The sequence below is a fragment of the Notolabrus celidotus genome, chromosome 7, assembly GCF_009762535.1.
Source record: "Notolabrus celidotus isolate fNotCel1 chromosome 7, fNotCel1.pri, whole genome shotgun sequence".
Classification (NCBI taxonomy): Eukaryota; Metazoa; Chordata; class Actinopteri; order Labriformes; family Labridae; genus Notolabrus; species Notolabrus celidotus.
In genome coordinates, this window is record NC_048278.1 from 18,371,953 (window position 1) to 18,392,329 (window position 20,377).

General features: G+C 41.0%; 1 protein-coding gene across 10 annotated transcripts in view; it reads left to right on the forward strand.

The window, feature by feature from the left end:
- The first annotated feature begins 4,023 nt into the window (after window positions 1-4,023).
- Window positions 4,024-20,377, forward strand: part of atf7ip (activating transcription factor 7 interacting protein) — a 36,187-nt gene continuing 19,833 nt past the window's right edge. For 3 of the 10 annotated variants that reach the window (XM_034687140.1, XM_034687143.1, XM_034687142.1), the window contains exon 1: window positions 4,075-4,702. The gene's annotated coding sequence lies outside the window, so the exon portion shown is untranslated. Of the gene's footprint in view, window positions 4,713-17,284; window positions 17,317-20,377 lie in introns of those variants that run through there. The other 7 variants (XM_034687137.1, XM_034687141.1, XM_034687136.1 and 4 more) reach the window with 5 other exon arrangements.

Genomic DNA, 20,377 nt, shown 5'->3' on the forward strand with positions numbered 1-20,377 from the left:
AAGAACTGTCTATTATGGGATGGTGTTGATAAAGATTCACGTGACTGGTGCTTATCATTGAAACATTTTTTTAAGGATATGGGACCAGAGGTAATTAATTACTTCTCTTTTACTATGTTGAACAATAAAATGTTTTGATTGAGAAAAGGTACAAAAAATGACACATTACACTTAGTGGTCAGATGGGGGCACTATAAAAATGTATATTGCAAAGTGCGTGGGGAGGGGGGGTGTTGTTTTCAAAAAAGTACATACGTTTTTTTGTGATTTCTGGTGATTGTTCATTGTCTTTAGGAGTTATAAAAAATGTAAGTCTGCTATATTGATACAGTTGACGTCCTGACTGCTCACTTTGTTGACAGCTAGAGGAATTCAAGCATTTTGTGGAGATTTGTGATTACTGTTACCTTGGAGCTTATTGAAACCTGGTTCAACTTCAACAGACGCCAAATAGAACCTTCTGCATCACCATGAGAAGCAAGGGGTGTGTCTGCATTTGATGACCTTGGAACTTGAACGGTCCGGCCTACTGAGGATGTTATCAAAATTACCCAGCACTTCAACACCCCTCAAAGAGAAAGTCGTTGCATTTTGGATACATTACCTAAAAGCAATCAATCCCCTAAATATGGAACAAGGTTAGTTTATAATTTCATATATGCAGTGCTTGGTTTCAAACATCCCAGGAGAGCCACCAAAAATGAGAATTAAAAACAATTTGCCCCCTAAAGCTGGGGTTGGTAGTCAGATTTAGATACACTTTATGTCATACTGGTTGAAATTATCTTTATGTCAATCAATACACAATGTGTTCTTAAAAAAGAGCTAAAAAGCCGATATCTACAGCCGGAGTACACCTGGGAAAGCACCAACCAATCCCTGCCTTTGGGAGCCAAAATATGAAACCAATCAAATCCCGTCCTGCCGTTCTGCCCGCCTCCTGTGCGTACATTTCATGTTTGTTTGTGTTTTTAACTTTCACTATGGTAATGTTTTGGTGTTTTCTTACTGCTGAGTGAGACATGAGTTGACGTGCAAAACACAAACCATGTGCTGAGGACCGGTTTTGAATCAGTCACCATCATATGGTCGCAAAGGGAGCGTCGTTTTGGAGGAGCTCAATGGGGGGGGTTAGATGGAGTCCTGAGGAAATGCTACATTCAAATTCATGCTAGTTTTCCGTGACTACCAACCCCAGCTTTAAGTTATCAAAGCTGTCTTGCTGTGGGTGGTCATTTTCTACAGTATGGTTTACACAAGGAACATCAGGACGTGTTGTGCTCTACACATACCAGAACAGCAGTGATGGACAGCTGAATAAATTCAATATTTGAATTGCTATGCTCTGTGTATGAATGTGGCCTATGTGTTTTGAGTTGACCAGGCTATGTATAAGTCATGGCAAGGTTTTTTGTTTGTTTTTGTGTACAGAAAATAATTTACATGAATCCCCTTTAGCAGATTCATGTACCTCATGTGACAGATCATTTTCATTTTCATTTTCATCACTTTCAGCCTGCTGCCATACAGAAGCTAAAATTGTATACTGTTTCTTGTACTGAAATGTAAATTGTTAACACAGTAGCTGGTCAGTTTCAGATCAAGGAGGACAAACCTTTTGTTATTTTAACCACTTAATCCCCATTTTTGCTGTGACACACCCATGCCTCCAGGTGATACTTCACATACTCAACCCCTGTAAATGTATATGTTGTTGCAGATAATGAATGTTTCGCATTGTGACTTGAAAATCATACATCATCGGTGGAAAGATATATGTTAATCAGTGTGCATAATATTAATGTTTTAGAAATAACTGAAACTTTAAGGTTGAGTTCTGCCAAAGAAAGCAACACACTCAGACGGTACAATATTAAATGCTCAACACTACCCCTAGATGTCAGTAGAACAAGGACCTCTACGTGTTTTTTATTCCTCTTTTTATTGTCCATATATGATGCTTCAAGAAAATGAGAACGTTAAGCGCGTTAAAATTTTCCACTGTTCTGTTTCATCTGCAGTTCACATTACTTATAATGTGTCACTTTAATTTACTTTCCTCTTGGCCAAAGGGCCCCTAGTCATAATCAAAAAGTGATATCCAGGATTTTAGCCATGACCCTCCTGTACAATGTGGCATTAACGAGCTTGTAAAAGATATACTTGAACGCTTTTCTTCCACATACATTGCATCTTATTATGTTTTAACAGGAAAAAGTTTTGCTAATGTGTATTTAAAAAGTCTGCTAAGTAGCTCTGTGTTGAACATTTTCCACCATTTAATTAAAATGGAGAAACCAGAATTGGGGTTGCACTTAAATATGAAGATTATACGACTGTATGGTCTTTATGTCAACGCTACATAGCTTTGCAGAAACCAATCAAGTAAAAGAAACTGTGCATTGTGTTGTATTGAGGCATGTTGTTTACCATCAGTGCGTTTGTTAGCAGACAGAGATAAGGTCACTGGTGTTTGTTTGTTCTCCTGTTTTTCACCGCCTATTTTGCGGCTGTGCAGTAGAGGTGGGTGCTGGCCCTTTTTGAGCAAAGTCAGACAAGATTCCTGCTGAACAAATTGTTCTTTTTTTAAGCTTTCTCTATCATAACGTCCTTCTCATCGTTAAGACTATAGTCATTTTTTTAAGCCTATGCCGCCCTCAGCTGTGCAACACTGTCTTGTTTGTCTGCCTCTATTGCATACCATTATTACGCTTGTGTACAAATTACGGGTTTATTTTTATAAATGCTTGGGAGACAGCTACATGTTTAAAGCATTTAGCACAGAGACAAATTCTCCACGCGTGTTAATCTGGGTTAAGAGGTGGACTATATGTTAGCTGTATTTGATGTTTAGTTTCTGCTTATTCTTTCTCATTCATTTTATTTCCCATTCACAAGAAGAAAGGGGGCGAACAATAACAAGAAATGTATGCCAACCACAACAAAACATCCCCTGCATCTTGCTCACAGGTCATTTTTTATCTGTCAAAAAGAGACCAAAATGAATACAAACAAACTAAAACTAAAACATGGACATACACTTGCACAACTGCTCCTGAGGAGCTTTAAGTGGTTATATGACTACACAGTGTCTGGGTAAAAATATGTATTATTTAATCATCAGGCTACATGTACTGCCTATTATTTGCTTGTAGTGTTCCCTAAGCACAACAGCTTTAAACATATCAAGTGTAGCCTAGCTGTATCTGTTCAACCTTTGGATTACAAAAGGGACTTGCCTAGCCTTCGGGCCTCTCTCTTTTGGACTAGCACAGCAGTATCTCTCTGGTGTGCAAAGTGTAAGAGAGAAAGGGAGCAAAGCACAATGTAAGTGAGAGCACAGCTAACCATCAACCATGGGAACAAGCTATGAGAGTCTACAGTCAGTGGAAGGGTGTATGAACAAAAACATTTCCAGTCCTAAAATGAAAAAAAGCATGACCCGCCCTCTGTTGGCCTTCTTGAGAACTACAAGTGTCATACACAAGTGAGTCAACAAAATGGCTGACATATGATTATGCAGTATAATGTCAGAGGACTACTAACAGCCAAAAAGCACATGCTTCTCATTTATGTACTAGGTTTTCGTTTTTATACTGAAAATAATGGAAATGCTTTTACCTTTTTGTCTTGTTTGAGAACCAAATTAATCATAGTAAGCCTGCAAAAAAAATGGGCCAAAAACGTGTATAATTTATATATACCAAAGGCTTAATAGTCTTTTGCAGGTAAGAAAAATGATCTTAGTCAATCCTCCAAGTTTTAACTAAAAAGTAATGATTTTATTTATCTTTTCTTAATTTTTCTAGAGTAAAATTAGGATAATTAGGATTGAGAGTCCCTCAAATTATAGGCTATTGAATACAAAACAGAACTCTCAAACACAACTACTGTCCTGTACTGTACTATTAATTTACACACAACCACACTATTTACAGTAGTTTACAGACTATTTTTTCAGACTGTTCTCTGGACTCCTCCTCCTCCTGGACTTAACCCCTCCCCCTCAGTCCCGCGGTTTCTGTCCGTGGCGGGCAGACCCCCCCCCCCCCTTCACATGCTAATGTTCTGCTCCCCGTTGTCCCTCGATCCAGCCGTGGACTCTGTGCGGTAGTTTTCACCACACTCCTGTTTGGTCACTCCAAGCAGAGGTGCTGCTGCTCTATGAACGTCTCGTGTTGGTCTTGTCATTCACACTAGCTGAGATCTCAGGTCCTGGGGCTTCTCTTACCTACCTTTAGACCTGAACCCTGCAGCCCAGAGCATCAGACAGAGAGACCGAGAAGAAAACTAGCGTTGAAATCGCGACTGCTGTTCAACGCGTTTGAGACCGACTACCAACCGCGGCCGCCTCCTGCCGGTGACGTAGCTCATGGTGGATCTTTGAGCACGAAAAGAGGAGGAGCCTGTAGGTGACGTATCATCTCTGAGCACGAAAAGAGGAGGGGCCTGTTGGAGAGCGAAGGAGGAGACCAGTCGGTATAGTCCGCAAACGATCAGTATCGTTTCTGTGGCACAGCTCTTTAGTTTTTCTTTTCTCCATTTTATGTCCAATCTTGTGGATTGACACCCCATCCCAACCTAAACGGTTGTGTAGAAGAGGGTACGGAAGAGTTTTAAAGCGGCAGGAGGCGGAGCGGAGAGTCTGCTACACACCAACGCCGAAAGTCGCGGGAACAACGTTCGACGACGTGAATAGTCGGTGAGTCGAGGTACTGCAGCTAGCATGCTAGCTTTTTGCTCATGTGCAAAATGATGGATATGTACAAACTGATCCTTGGGCTTTTGATTGATAAACCTTGTACTGAATTGCTTTTAATATGGTTAGGATTACTTTGTCTCTTGGTTTGATAATAGCACACTTTTTCTAAATCTTGGTGGCAGTTAGCCCTGCTTAGTTGCCTTCATTGCAAGCGCAGTACCTAGCTAGCACTTGTTGAATGAATGCAACATGAATGATGTCTTCATAATGAGGATATTACTTATTTATTTAAATATTGCACTTTAAAGAAGAAGTCATTTGAGCATACAATTTTACCGTAGAAGTACTGAAGAGCGAACAGATTCTGATTTTTTTTATACATGTTTTAAATCAAATAAGACATTTTTAAAGACTCTTGATATCACCACTGGTTTTAATTTGAGAACTACAACTCCTATATGTTTATCAGTGCATGTGATACCGCGCAGCCACGTTAAATCGAAAAATGCTAGCAAACATATATGGACACACACATAGATTTTTTTCCGATTCTTGGATAGCCTGCTCCTTACACTCCTGGTAAAGTGACAAAGGTAGTAAAATAAAATGTATTGTAATTTCATCACTTTTGACCATAACCTTTTGAAACAACATTTGAGCCTTGGCGTTGTTTACCGACAATGTTTTCATGGCGACTATTATGTTTGGATGCTAAAGCTGCGACAAGCACATCAAGCATACTCGGGAGTTTAGCATTTTGAGTAAGGCGTAAACAAAGAGGGATTGTAGTGAGAAGTTGTCTGCACAGAGAGCTTACATAATTTAAGTAAATAAAGAAAATTATTGTGCTCTTTGTAGGGATTTATTTTGGTCATCTATTAAACACTCCTGAAGATTGAAGGAAATTATTGAAGACTACACCTATTTTGGGTGCCAACTAAAACTTGGTGCAAAAAACAACATACTGCAAAATGCAGATGTAGTGAAGAAAAAACTCCTGCATGTCCCCCCCTCTCTGTCAAAAATGGTTCAGCCCAGTAATTTTCCATGCACCACATTGGCCTAGAATGTGGGTGGGGCTTAATGTCAATGGTAACAGCAGTTTAGCAGTTCTCCTCTTTGCCCTGTTGAGTGAGTTTGTAAATCAGAAAAAAATCAGTATCTTTTTTTGATGTACATGAAGTCATGTACACAACACTGACCAGCTTTTTATAGCTGCTCTGCCTCATCATCTCACAACCAAAAGTCAATTACAGTTAGGGAATTTAACATTCTGAAGAGGGGTTGTCATTTTCATTATGTTTTTTTTTCATATTTAGTTACTTAGTTTATTTTACATAAAACAAGCTTATTCAGCTTTTCTCCTTCTGGGCACATGGTACAGCCCTGTTTTTTTTCACCTCCCCCACTGCACCCAGTGGCTGTGCACACATGGTGCATTTGCAACTCATTACACAAGCTGTTTTTTCCGCTGAAGAGGAAGCAGCCTCAAAAGGCTCCACCTACATTTTCCAAAGCCTTCCTTAATATGTTTGAAGTTTGTTCATTTCTGCTAAGCTAATTTTATTCTTTATTTGCCTCTCATTAAAGTAAATCAATGAAAATGATGTTGAATTGTGTAACTGCTGCAACAATTTTCAGAGCAAATGATAATTCATACTATCTAAGAATACTGAACCATTCAAGGCTCTGCCTTGATATTGTTGAAATAGGTAGACCTCTAAATGCCCTTCATGTCAAGAAAGGAGAAGCAACTTCCACATTTTGGCTTTAAAAAGATCAATTGTTAAATGTGAGTCAGCTGTAGCTGATGGTCACTGACCGATCGTAGATTATTTCTTCTATACAGTTACGACAAATTTTAGTCTTAATTTTACTTAAATTAAGCAATATTAAAATGGTTGTTTTATAACCATCACCTGGTAACTCATATTTGATTGTTGAGGATGTTAGGGAGCAAATTTTGCTTGCTTCATTTTTTGTAAATGAACCAAGAAGTCTTTATGAATTCCACCCAGGGTCTTGCATTTTCTACTTTAACTCACCGGCCAAGCTTGTGGACAGACGGAGAAATCCACCAACCAGTCATATTTTTACAAGACAAAATTATGATTGGCTTTTTTATTTGACATACACATCTGTTTCAGTACATTTCATTTATTTATAAAGGTAATGTGTTGAATACAAACTTGAAGAGGAGGCCATGAATTGCCTCTGACTCCCTCACACACACACACACACACACACACACACACACACACACACACACACACACACACACACACACACACAGAGCTCTTACATATTTCAAAATGAGATATTTAAGCTCCTGCTATGTCTTATGTGTAATGTTTGTGCAGGTGTAATGGTGGGGCAAAGTTGTTCTGCCTCTGATCCTCCCTCAGAAGTTGTTACGGGGGGGCGGAATTACGTGAAAAGGGTGTCGATACGTAGCGTAGGATTTGGCAGGGCGGAGCAGCACTCTGTATGTAGCTATCTCGCTGTGTTTATACATCGTGCCTCTTGCATTCCTGCAACACCCTAATGGCATGTGAAATCACACACTTGGATTACGCTGTTTTGGGGTGCAATGTGTATGTTCAAATGCGTATTGATGGCACAACTTTGTTTTAGTGCTGATGCAGAAATGCTGTACATAAGATGCTACACCAACATACTCGCAAATACCTGCAACCCTTCCGAAAGCATTTAAATACATTGTTTTCACCTGTGATCTGATTTTACACTAGCACGGCTGTGTGAGGAGGAATCTTGATGTGAATTACGTGGCGTATCAAAATGATTGAAACCAATGTGGTAATATTACCGGGTCACATCCACAGTACAACTAGCTACACCTTCGAAACAACAGTGTAATGTTGTGTTAACACGAGACCCGAATAAAATCATTTGTGCGAATGAATTACATGTAAAGTCAATGTGGAGCCGTGAATAGGCGCAAGTAGAGGTCTGGCGGCTTGAATCGCCCGAATTGGGCGACGCGAATGAAGCGAATTCACTTGCGAGAGTTGAAATATCTGAACTCCAGCAAATGATTCACAGCGCAATAGCCAATCAGCCTGCAGATCACCCAGTGATGGAGGTGTGACGTATGGACCAGCGGAGATTCACTCATCTGGACTATATGGGACACTTCGATTCAATCTCTGTGCAGTTTCCCCAAACTCTGTGACTCCAACTTTTTATGGGATCAGGAATAAACAGGGGCTCACTGTGAGGACAGAGAGGCAGGAGGATTATGTGGTGAGTTGTGAAAAACTTTGTCACATGAATCCCGCTATGGGTTGTAGTAGGAAGTTAGCTCTGCCCCTTTAGCATAACTGGCTTCCCCATTCAATGTCTGCGATAAAAACAGACTAGTGTCATGTAGGTACCCCCCCTTCTCGCAAATATTTGGGCCTTGAGCAGTCGTGTACACACAAATTGAGCGAGTCATTCGCGGGAATGGAGCGAGTAAACACAAAACATTCTCATGTCTGTATTCCAGCGAATAGTGCGATCGCTTGTGTCTGGTGTGAACGCAACATAAGGTGCTATGTCCACTGCCGCCATTTTTGCGCTGGGAGTGCCTACAACCTCAGTTTCAGTGCGCCTCTCACCAGTGTTTACTGTTGCTAGGTCACAAAAGTATTCCCGCGGCAACTCGGCTTACCTAAATGGTCACATTGGGTCTGTTTACTTGCTTTCATTCATGGAAACTCGGAAATTATACCTCGAAATTCCGAGTGTGATAACTTTACTCCTCTGGACCTCTGCCATTGTAGTAGACAAAGTTGATTTAGGAGGTCCCGGCACTTCTTCATTCTGATTGGTCAGTGATCGAGAAGTGACATTGATAGTCGCGGTGGTGTTCCAAAAGTTGAACTGTTTTCAACTGAGAGTGCTGATGGCACTGAATCACAAGTTGTTGTTTTACAGGACAGTTACGACAACAGTGAAGTCATGTGATGATATTCAGCACAGCGTGCATGTCTGTTATAGTGTTGAGCTGAAAGAGCAGAGTGAGCAGAAGGTGAAATCATTAATTAAGCGCACATTGTGTAATCTTTTAGGAATATGGTCAATATCAAGCCTCTTGTGATGCTAGTAAATATAATAGTAATTATTAAAAAAATCATTAGTCAACCAGCAGGCTAAGAGTTCAATAGTCTTGTTTAATTCTTAATCACAAAAAAAGTTGTTTGCAGTAGGTTAGCTGAAGTCCCCGGCAGAAAACAGTGGCGCACAGTGGCTGGCTTACATCCATTAGTGTACAGTGATACTCATAATATTTTTACATGCACCAGACTGACCCTGCAAAGCTCTGACATGCGGACAGCAGGTGAGCAGGTGAGACAGAAAGCAGTTTTCTCTCAAAATGATAAGAACAACTTTTCATTGCTAAGGTGTGTGGGTACCATTAGAAATATCTTAGGCTTAACTATTGTTATTCTTAAATAGAGTGACATGTTTCTGTAATTACATTAAAAACATATTTATTTATTTTAAAAAACCTTGTTGAGTGATTTCCTGCCCGTCATGATGTCATTGTGTTGATAAATCGCATTATCTAGGTTTTCAATTTCTTTTAGACCTTCCTTAGTCGGTAGGAACTGGTTCAAACCAGTTTCAGCTGGTTTCTTTGCTGAAGGCTGATGATGAGAGTTATAGAAATATGGTCAGGCTAAAGCCTTACAATACCCCGTTCTTGCTATTATTTATACTTTGCTGTGCTTATAACCATGAAAAAGGACAAACTAATCATAATAAACATTCTTATACTTATTTGTATTTATTTATTTATTTTTACTACATTTGAACTGATTATATGTGAAGCGCATGTGGCTCAAAAAATCTAGCAGTCAGCCTGAGGATGTTATTGGTGAGTTTTTAGATTGAATAATATCAGAGAGATCTGGGCAGGATTAGTTGTCTCAGGTATATGTTCAGACTTGCACATAGATAAATCTTCTCCTCCCTCTCACGTTGCCTTGTGCATTATGTCTCAATGTGTGTGATCCATTCATCTAGTCGTGCAAGTACACAGGCCAAATTTTCAGTGCTAAGGTTCCCTCTGCGCAATATTGCCCTACTTATCACTACTGAGCCCCTTTTTAGATAAGCACCATGTTATATTGATGAGGGACCAATTTAATATCTATCACATGTCTCAGGAAGTACCTGAGACATAGAGGCAATCTTACAAGGTTGTATCTCAAACAATGTCTCTTATGTGTCTCAACTGCTGTTTTTAAAACAGTAGGGCAATAGCAGCAAAAGGTAGAAAATGGCCAGACAGAAATACAACGCACGTCCCCTGGTCCCCCAGTCAAGAGCACTTTTATAAATTATTACCCAGCTGTCCTCTCTTTCTTGCACAAAGGGAATACGATAAATCACAAGGCATCTATAGCAAGTTTAAATTGTTTTAAAACATCCTTTGTGTTGGATCATTTTAAAAAAGTCATTTGCACTGTGAGGGAGAGCAGGACAAAAACACCCTTTTAAAATCACAGTATCATTGAGAACAGTTTCACTCCCTTTTTTCAATTTCAGTTTCTGCAGATGGTTTACATGAATAAGAACAAGAGGTCCAAAACTCACCTTCTCTGAATGTCTAATGTCTATCTTGATAATATTGAAGACACATTTCTAAATATTGTGTAGGCATTGGGAAAAACCAATCATGTCTGAACAAAGCTTATGGAACACCTACGTGTGAGTTACATGTAGTCATTACCCTAATAGTCTTCTTATGCAAATGAAAATTACTGTGTGCATGAAAAGATATTTTCAAGCATTGGTTTGAGTTACTGAGTTAAGTCACCAAGGATGACAGAATACGGAAATAACAAATTTGAACACTATCATCCATTACCCCTTCTCTCTTTCTGAGCAGAGTATGACAAAATATGTTGTTAGCTGCTTCTTAAAGAGAAACGGCGCCCTATGTGACAGCTCTACAGTAGGGTTGACTAGGTGATTTATCGGATAGCATATATATATGTTACAACTCTAAAGTTGGTAATATCTTGTCTATTTAAACCCTGCATTTTAGCATTCAAACCATCTTAGCTTTTAATCATGCTACAGACATAAAATATTATTCCAGTATTTGGATCAGGCAGCTCCTAATAGGTGTCCTCTTTGTCCACCTTTTAGTAAAACTGTGCTGTGCCGATACATTTGTGCGATTAATATACCAGAATAAAATGCAGATAGAGGTATTTTTACCAGGTTGAGAATAGAACAGTAACACAGCAACAGATAGGCACGAGCTGCTGCTTCTGTGTGCGCCACCATCTGACTCTCTTGCTGTAATAGTAAGCATTGCCACAGACAAAGGTCACCATGACTGCTATAGCAGCCCTTGACCTTGAGTATCCATTGAAAGTGAACAGATGCATTTAGAAATTTGCCTCCTAGACTAGACTGTCAAGACATGAAAGGCTATGGAGCTTGCCAAACGTTAACCATGTGTGTTATTTGTTGTTAAAATGTATTAGTTGAACCATATAAAATCCTGTAAGTGAAGGAAAAAAAACAGACGTTCCTTTTCCTTGTTGTTTCTTCTTGTATTTCCATCTGTAAAGCCAGCACAAGCAGCAGAGTCCTCCCCGTCCCTCCTGTCACTCAGTGGGGTGTTATATCTCTCTAGACTTCATCCTGACCTGGGAGACTATAAAGCCGATCAGTGCTGCAAAATGTGGATTCTCTTTTGCATGTTGCGCCCCTGCTGACTGTTAATCCCTCACTTCCGCTAGTATAGACATTACCATATTAACAGTCTTTCTCTGACAGAAGTTCATGTGATGTTTCCTCTCATTCTTTTCAGTAGAAGTAGACATGCCTTCGTGCTGCTCTTGATGAGCGAACTTGGCGGTCTGGTCCTACTGTATATTTGAGTAGCATGTGTTTGGTGACCCATGTACCTCTTTTCGACCAACGCGAACCGGTTTGTATTTCTGGGCTGGTGCTCGTGCTGGTTTGGAGCTGGTTGAACCCACGAACCAACACCCGTTTTTTGCGCCCGCTCGAGCCAATGGAAGAGGCACCTCAGCACGTCAGATTTACGGGACTGCTTTTCTGCTAGTGCAAACTTTCCCTCACAACAACAACGTTGGCGGACAACAGCAGCTTGTCTCCTCGGCCAACCACTGCTTTGCCTTGGAATCCATTGGTCTCTTTCATTTTTTCACTGCAGGACAATGGGGGAAACACGTTTGGTTTATGTTTTGGATTGCGGCAACCTCGCCCCTTACGTTAGCGGTTTGCAGTTCTAGACCAGCAAAGAGATGGAGCCACTTTGGAACCAGTTTTGCCGGCCAGGAGCTGGTTCACCCGCAGTCGAAACACGAAAAACGGTTCTCAATTGAGCGCCGACTCCGAACCAGCCCTGAAACTGCCTCGTTCGAAAAGGGGTAAAAGACAGCAAATTCAGCACCACATTTTTGAGGGGCTGCAATTATTATCAGTCAAGACCATTGTTGTTTGGGACAGGACCACCTAGTGCATTGAATTGCCAATGACTCTATTTCCAGAGTCAAACCATCCCAAACCCATACTCCACAATACCACAACACAAGAGAACTAGGTATGCGCGTGCAGAATTGTGGTCTTGTAACTGCAACCTCCGGCTCTACGGATGCATAATATTGTTCTTATCTGTGCTGCTATGTCAATGTGAAGTGTGGCATTAAGGTGTTAACGTTGTTAAGTTTCTCTTCCTCATTAGGTCATATTCATGCATATAAAGAAAGTGATAGTGTGCTGGAATTGTATTGAAAAAAGTGACCAGTGGAGATGGATGGCAGAATTTGGGGCAAATTGGTTGATAGTTGTGAGGTAGAAGGCCCACTGCCTGCAAAGTCACCCTAGGCACAGCCCAACTACAATACTGGTAGGTAGCAGGGTTGCTAACTCCACATAGAAAAAACAAGTGGTACTAGAAAGAGCTATACAGCTGCATATGAACTGCATGTTTTAGACTTTGCTGAGCCTAATATGAATTGTTACACAAGGGGAACCGTCCGTCTGAGCGAATCTCAAAACTGACTGCATCCTATGTACTGAATATATGGCAAATCCAAGCATTGGGGTTGGAATGATAGTTGACCTGACTCTATTCTTGGATGCTGAGCAGAGTTTCTTAGGTGTAGGGCTTTTGCAGTAACAGCAAAAAGGAAATGCAGTGATATTAAGCAAACCGTGGGGCATTAAAAAGGTGAACCAGCTCAATAAGAAGAGGCTTAAGGTGAAATCTTCCCTACAAAGATCCATGTGATGCAAGTAAACATAGAATTTGAGGTCTCACCTAGCAAGTTACATTTCGGCTATCATGGCACTTCTGCCCCCTTCAGCATAAAGTAACAAAGCAGCTTATGCCTGTGCTATCCAACAGCTTGGAGTTGGCGAACCCTTTTCCAGATTAAAAGTCTGACAGTTCCTCCTGCTGCATCAGAAAGTTTCCCAACGATCCCATTTCAGTTAACATATTTAAACCAAACAAATGAAATCCATAAAGATCCACAGATAACTTCCAAGTCTACATAGGGTGATGCTTTTGCTCAAGTTTTCTACTATCCATCTCATTATACAAAAACAGTTGGTTTTGGTGCTTATTTGGTTCAACTCTTACAAAACCCCATGGTTCTTTCTGCTTGGTTACTGACAGGGGTCAGCTAAAAAGTTTATTTCAGTTGCTTGGAGCAGAAACTCTCATACCCTATGTTGCCTGGGACTGTTCTACCACACCTTCAGGTAGGCATGATTGTGGGGCATAGTTGTACTGTCACAAGGAGGGATTGGATGCTGAACAACAGGAGCTTAACAACAAGCAACTTTGAGAAGAAAATGTGTCAGAGTTCTTGTAAATTTCTAGAAATATACAGGAGTGCGTACGTAAAGAAGGCTTAAGTAGATTTAACATTAAGACCACAGAAGCTCAATTGTGTTGAGATCTAGGGAATTTGGAGGCCAAGTCAGCGCCTTGAACTCATCGTGTTTTTCCAGGCAACCTTCTTCCATTGCTTTGTAGTCCAGTTCTGGTGCTCACTGGCCCACCAGAGAGACACCATTGGAAGTGCACAAGGGTCGGCACAGTAACCCTGACTGGTTTGCAGCCATGGCTCATCAGTATGGTATGTGGTTTAGTAGAGAGATCAGGAAAAAGGGTAGCTGAATTTTCAAGGTTGGGTTTTGCATCGCCAACTTGATTGCTGTGCTGTCACAACTGGGAAGTGTTGTGTTGCCTTGGCACTGTCAGTGGCACTGTTTTTCACTTTATGCAAGGAAGGTCAAAGGTATTTGTGGTTCACAAGTCTGCCCTTCCCTCTTGTATACTGCACTGCAAACAGTGCCTTAATGGCTAAATTCCACCAGATCTGTGTCGGCTTTGTCAATGCACCGGAGCTGAGGTGTCACTTCTGGTCAGTGTGTTTACTTCCACTGTCTCCACTCCATTGCATTCCGGCTCATTTTCAGATCTGGCAGGCTGGAGCCCTCCACAGCCGATATGAAAGGCTTCTACTTTTGCCACATGCCTTAGCACGATGCATCAGCACCGAGAAGATGGAGCATGACAGGTAGTCTAGCATCAAACCAAAATCCTTGACCAGTCTGTCTCCACTCAGCTGCAGTTCGGCTCTATGCTCCCTCGACCATCCACACACACTGGGTGCATTTTCAGAATGCAGCAAGGAGCAGGACCAACGGACAGCAGGGGACCCTTGATTGAGGATTTCCCCAAGGCAATTACTTAATCAATGGTTTTCTGCCTCCACAATGAGCCTCTCCTCATTCATGCTGTCTTTATTCGCCTCTGAAAACCTCTTACCTGTGGTTTATACCTCCTGGCATAGCTGTACTCTTTATGACAGGTTGTAGTTAGGTGATAAGCAATCTGGCTTTAAAACAGCGCCTTAAATCCTGAAAATCAACCAGATGTTTTAAAGCTGTTTCGATGCCTGACTTCCTGTGCTGCTGGATCTGCTCTGTGCTGATTGACGTGATGGCTCCAGCATCAGGCAAAAGTAGAAATATTTTGCACTGTTGCAAAGGGCCTTAAAATAACAGAGTTGAAACAGCGCTAGAACGCAACAGAGCGGAGTCAGTGGAAGTCAACACATGGACTTGAATTGAAACCTATCTGCTACTGTGCCATGACAGAGCGGAAAAGGACAAACACAGATCTAGTGAGATTGTATTATTGAATCATCATACAAATCCAACCAACACCAAGCTACTTTGGTTTTAGGTTTGGAAAGTTGAAGACGTCAAATCGTACCCCCATGCCTCTAAACCCCAGCCAGCCCCAATAAATGCATGTGGGCAGTTTCAAAAGTCATTCAGCAATCTGTCAAAAAATGGCTAAGAGCACACAGAAGACAAAAGACACTTTGAGGTGTACACACTACAAGATAAATAGGCCTTTTTGGCACTGATTTCCCCCTTCCGACAAAAGTCAGCAAAGGCCCAATTATGCTGTGGTTCTAAAGATTATCGTGGTAGATAGAGTGAGGTGTGTTAAGAATGAATTTCCATCCCCCCGTTCTGCTCAGAGGACAATTGGGGCCATCCTGACTTGAATTCGTTATATTAGTAATAGAAAACATAATTTCTGATCAGAAATCCTGTTTGTTGGGAGAACCTTGAGGATGGCCGAGCTCACCCTCTGTGGATTGTCACTTGGAACAGAACAACAGCCAAGCTGGAAGCAGGCGGACTCAAGTAGGAAGCACAACAAATGTGGCCAAGGCTACAGTAGTAAGCGCAAAGGATAAACTTAAGCTAGCTACATGCTAGATGTTTCCTTAAGCATGCTAGACCGCACGATTAAGGTGCCATCTCCACTTCCGCCGTTTTTTTTTCACTGGCAGCGGCTATTTTCTATTCAAACTCAATGTGATTCCGCATTTTCAGCGCTCTCAGTGCTCAAACGCCCTCAGTGTCAAACAGCTGAACTTCTGGAACACCGCCGGTAGTGGACAGGACACGGCACCTAATGTTTGTGGTAATTGGTGATTGCACAGACATGAGATCTCAAAGATGCTTACGAGATCAAACGTAACTTCAGAAGATAAACATGCTCGTGAGCTGTCAAAGAACGCAACATACGGTTGGTGAGGCTTCCAGGTCTGCTCCTCTCATCGGTTATTGTGGGTATTCCATCCTAGGCAGTCTGACCCAGAATAGTGAATATTAAACATGTTTGCTATTTACAATTTCAGATCAGGAATGATCCAACACTGTTGGGGGCAGTGAAGTAGTTGTATTACCACCAAAAACTTGAATAATTTGGATAAATAATCGGTTGCGATGAATCACTTTCGTCAGTGGTGGCAAATCGTGACCTAAATCAAGCTTAAAATCAACTAGTGTGTGGCTAGCTTTAGATGGATGTCAGAAATAATTCACTGTGAATCAGTGGTAATATCCACAGATAAGAAATGCAGCTTTTTTCGTGTTCTACTTTGATTACTATTTTAGATGTACGAATACTATGTAAGGATTTCATAGACTGTATAAATAATGGTTGTAGTTTCCGTGATGTCACCCATCTGTTTCTGAAACCGATTGTCAGCAGAAGCCATGTTGGAAATGCTGAACCCAACCTAACTGCTATCGAGCTCATGTGATGTAAAGAGCCGGGCTTTGAGCCTCCTAGCCAACAGCTATACTGTTCCCACCTGTAAATCAAGTCAGCTGTGCCTCTCATAGTGTAAAACTCGTAATCTTAATATCTTCGAAATTGCCGCGTTATGAAATATTTACCCCCCGTACAGTGAGCCGATCGAGAAATGAGCTATCCAGACTATAGTTGTTTTATGTACCAGGCTGTAAACATGTTTATTTCTGCTGTAAAAATTGGCTCTTTTGAATTTGTGTGTATGTGATGTCCTGTACTTCCGGAGCCAGCCTCAAGTGGACACTCGAGAAACTGCAGTTTTTAACACTTCCGCATTAACTTCAATTCTCGTGGACAGAGGTTGCTGCTTGGAGGAAATACGCCCCCCTTAAACACAGATGACAAATACATAAATGAACTGTTGTAGATTAAGTATTAGATACAAAATGTGTTGTGAACATAGACTGTAAAAAATATGGACGTAGTATCCGTGACGTCACCCATCTGTTTCTGAAGAGCTGTTTTGAGACCAATCGGCTGCGGCAGCCATATTGCTTCTGTCGAGCCAGTGTGACGTAAAGAGGCGGGCTTTGAGCCTCCTAGCCAACAGCTACAGTGTTCCCACAGGCAGCTGTGCCTCTCATTGGAAGACTGGTAATCTCAATATCTTCGAAATTGCCGAATTAGAAAAAAATTCACCCCCCTCACAGTGAGAGGACATCGAGAAATTAGCTATTCAGACTACACTCGTCTTTTGTACCAGGCTGTAAACATGTTTATTAATGCTGCAAAGATTGTCTTTTCCCGATTCATGTGTATGTGACTTCCGGTACTTCCGGAGCCAGCCTCAAGCGGATCCTCGATGAACTGCAGCTTTTAACACTTCCGCATTGATTCATATTTTTAGACCGGAGGTTGCAGCTTGGTTGTGAATCAAAAGAAGTCAACAGCCCCGAGGGAAAAGAGGAGCAGTAGTAGTAATTTTAGAGTGAGTATTTTGGTACAGTCAAGAACCCTGTTTTTCTGCAGAGTTGATGAAAGGTTTCTTCCTGCTGTGAGTGCGTGCAGCAGTAGCAGCCATTTTGTGCTGTAACAGTCTCTGCAAGAAATCTATCTAAGGGGAACAAGTGGGGGAGGGGCAAGTGTAGTGTAAGCTAGGTGGTTAATCTAAATCATTGAGTATGAGTGTGAGTTGTTTGTGATGGTAGTCTTTCTAATCTCAACAGTATTTTTATAGCTATAGCTTTTCTCATACCCGTGTGTGCAGCTCACAGCATTGAACTTCTCCTTTTCATGTAAAGCACTTTTTTTTACCTATCTTCAGAGGAATTAGACATTTCCATATATAAACTAAATAAGATCTTTCTGCAAAGACATACAATTATTCAAACAGCTAAAGGAGAGTGTGTTACTCTTACAGGGCCACTGTTTTCTACTAAAAACACAACAAGAATAATTCACTTATAAAAAATCCAGTTTCAGGCAGGCTTATCAAGTGTTTTACTTCTATCTACAGATGTTGACCTGTTAAGAGAGCATTAAATTTGACATTCACCTCTTTAGCTCCCTCACTTGTTGGTGAAACAGAACCCCCCCCCCCTTTTGCAATGGTTCAGTCCGTGCTTGGCTGTTAAACTCCAGACTGGGGCTGACTGCTGGTGTGGGGGATGGGTGTTGGCGCTCTCTGAGAGGCTTGAGACTTGAGTCTGTGTGCTAGCTATGCTCATACGATCTGACTTCCTCTGTAGTTACTCCAAAACCTGTTCCAGAGGTTTTCAGAGTATCAATAAATACAAAAGAGAGCCACTGCATGCAGACACATCAGCTCTGCAATTAACCAAAATGTTTTTATTACCATGTCTACAGTGGAACTCCTGTAAAGTACATTTATTTTTCACGTGGGTTTTTTTGTGTTTTAAAGTCTGCAAGTCAATATAAAGCCTTTTAGTAGCCATGACATGAGCATTCCTCAGGAGCGCATGGCTAAAGAATAATCACCATGTGCTTGCTGTATTCACATGGAAACTCCTGGTTTTACCCACTTCCACCCCCTCCCTGTTTTTCTTCCCTTTTTTCCTTCTATCAAGCTCTTGCTAGTCTCCACTCATTGAAGAGAACAGAGACAAAAATTTAAAACAAATCACACGTAGGATCTCGGCAATTGTAGGAAAAGAAGCTGTGCTTTTAGACTGGTGCTTCACAGTTTCGGTATATTTTATAAGAAAATGTGTTTAGACAAAAAAATGGGCATATCTGTATTGCTCTGTATCAGCTTTGTCCATATGTCATTTATCTAGTGTAAACTTTGACATCTTACTGCATCTCATGTATGCTGATTATGTAAAAAAAAAAAAAGGAATACATAAGGGAATGCAACAGGAAATATCACCTATCAGCTGTCATGCAAAGTAACTCCAACAACCAACATGATGTCATATGGGAAAATTTTGAAAAAAGATTCAGGTAGATGATACATGATGTACATTTGATTGCTTTTAGTTTTCCAGCTGTATATAAGATTGCTATGAATTGCAATGTTGACAATTCTCCTCTGCTAGCATATTTAAATGTGTGGTTAGAATTTGAATTGATAAAGGTAACGATTCAGACAACCTGCGTTTAGCACAAATGAGACTTGATCTGGCATGTAAAGACTACACTATCACAGTAAAGGTCCAATTTAGATAGCCTGTTCCCTTGAAATACTGAAGGATTATGTCTGCTGGAATAGATCTTCACTTTTAACAGACCCACAGCACACTCCTCCAGAACCACAGAAACAGCCACATACCAATGGCACTGCGTCTTTGTTTGAATTTATTTGCAGTAGGTCTAAATTAATCTTTGATTTAGTCTCTGACTCTGCTAATGGAATTTTTAATTTAAATGCATCCATCAAAACATTTTCTACGCCTCTAACCCTTTAATGATCAGGAGAAACCTGTGTCTCCTTCAACATTATGAGAACAGGGCGCCCCCTGCCACAGCTTAGAGTTTCCTTGGACTGTGATCAGCAACTGAAGCCCTCAAGATGAACTTTGCACTAAACAAAGGTGTAAACATTATCGAGAGAGAGTTGTTCTGTTTAAATCTAAGGCTCTGTGATGACTTGATCAGAAGTAGACAGCTCTCGGTAATGTGCATCACTTCTCACCTTGTATTACGATACATCTTAACTAAACATCATACTTGTCCTGGATATAGTGACCAGATTGCCCTTTCTCGTAGCACAGGACACATTTGGCTACACACTGCTAAGAAAGCTGGGCATGAATACCCAGAGTCACCTCCAAATGTGGTTTGGGATCTCAGACCTCACTGCACACATATTGCAGCTTGTGAGATCATACTTGTGCATGGACCAGTCCACTTGTGTCCTGATCACTCAAAACATATGATCATCTTAGGTGTGGAGCCGAAGTTGATTTGCTAGAGGAGCAGCACAATTTGAACACAGACACCTTTGTGGTCACACAGTTGCTGCTTAAACAAGAAGATCTAGATAGGATTAGTTTGGAAGGATTTCAATGGAAACAGGACTGACCCCAATAATGTTGGTCAGCATGATTCTAGATCTGCTAGAACAGTGAGGAAATATTGTTAATAAATACAATAAAGATAGAACAGCTACTCAGCAGCTCACACATTACTCGACTGTGAAGCTTAAATAGAATGAAACCTGGGCCGGTACAGAAGCCGCATTAAGTAAATTACTGGGGTTTTTTTTAGAGCTGTACAACATTTTCTCCTTTTTCCCCGAGCTAAATATGGTAGATGGAACAAAAGATAGAAAATATCTTTAAAAGAAGTATGTACATTTGAAATAATTAAATACAACTATGTGCAGCAACAAGATACAACAGGCTGTAAGGACTCTGTGTGGCTGTGCGCAGCAGACTAGGTGGCCATTTTGAGTTTCAGTGGATCCAGATCCAGATGCAGGGCAGTGAGGGTGGGGGAGGGGAAGACTGCGCACTGTGCGCAGTAATGTTGGAATGCAGCCTTTGCTCTCTCTAGCAGAAATCTGTTTGTCCACTTCGTTTTTAGCG